The following is a 1,473-nucleotide window of genomic DNA, read 5'->3' as shown; positions in this document are numbered from 1 at the left end:
GCCCACCACGACGCCCAGCTGATTTTTCATATTTTTAGTAGAGATGGGGTTTCACCGTATTAGCCAGGACGGTCTCTATCTCCTGACCTTGTGATCCGCCTGCCTCGGCCTCCCAAAGTGCTGGGATTTCAGGTGTAAGCCACCGCGCCTGGCCTATTATTATTATTATTATTATTGTTACTATTATTTTTGAGACAGAGTTTCACTCTTGTTGCCCAGGCTGGAGTGCAATAGCGCGATCTTGGTTCACCACAACCTCCGCCTCCTGAGTTCAAGCGATTCTGCCTCAGCCTCCCGAGTAGCTGGGATTATAGGCATGTGCCACCATGCCCGGCTAACTTTGTATTTTTAGTAGAGAGGGGGTTTCTCCATGTGATCTGGCTGGTCTCGAACTCCTGACCTCAGGTGATCCGCCCGCCTCAGCCTCCCAAAGTGCTGGGATTACAGGTGTAAGCCACTGTGCCCGGCCCTATTATTATTATTATTTTGAGACAGAGTCTCACCGTGTTACCCAGGCTGGAGTGCAGTTGCACAATCTGGGCTCACTGCAACCTGCGCCTTTGGGGTTCCTGCCTCAGCCTCCTGAGTAGCTGGGACTATAGGTATACACCACCATGCCCAGCTAATTTTTGTATTTTTAGTTAAGAGGGGGTTTCACCATGTTGGTCAGGCTGGTCTTGAACTCCTGACCTCAAGCAATTCACATGCCTGGGGCTCCCAAAGTGCTGGGATTACAGGTGTGCACCACCATGCCTGACCTCCATAGAAAATTATAAGTCAGTTATTATAATCAGATGAGTATTTGGTGAGCATGGAGTCAGAAAAGGACAAACGATTGGAGGTTCCCAATTTTTGGTGGCCTGTGGCTCTAAGGTTTTCCTTCATGGTCGTTAGGAATGCATTTAAGGACTAGTATTCACAACACCCCTGTTCAGGTGGCACTGAAGACCCAGAGATATATTATCTTTTTTGAGTAGATTTTATGGAGACACCAGACTTAGATGAATAGATTGTTTTTTCAGATGCTAAATAAAGCAAAAAAGTGGCAAATGTTCTGCTTTCTTTTATATTGGTCTTCCTCTCAAAGCCTTATCACCATAAACCAGTAGCATTTTATTTATTTTTTAAAAATTTTTAGGGCTGGGAACAATGGCTCACGCCTGTAATCCCAGCACTTTGGGAGGCCAAGGCGGGTAGACCATGCCCGCCTTGAGGTCAGGAGATCGAGACCATCCTGGCTAACATAGTGAAACCCTGTCTCTGCTAAAAATACAAAAAGTTAGCTGGTCGTGGTGGCAGACGCCTGTAGTCCCAGCTACTTGGGAGGCTGAGGCAGGAGAATGGAGTGAACCCGGGAGGCGGAGCTTGCAGTGAGCCAAGATCTCGCCACTGCACTCTAGCCTGCAGCCTGGGCGACGGAGTGAGACTCCCTCTCAAAAGAAAACAAAAATTGGGCCGGGAGCGGTGGCTCAA

This window comes from Colobus angolensis, unplaced genomic scaffold (assembly GCF_000951035.1).
Source record: "Colobus angolensis palliatus isolate OR3802 unplaced genomic scaffold, Cang.pa_1.0 Scaffold144, whole genome shotgun sequence".
NCBI classification, from domain to species: Eukaryota; Metazoa; Chordata; class Mammalia; order Primates; family Cercopithecidae; genus Colobus; species Colobus angolensis.
The sequence above is the reverse complement of the archived record's forward strand: the minus strand, read 5'-3'. Positions refer to the sequence as shown.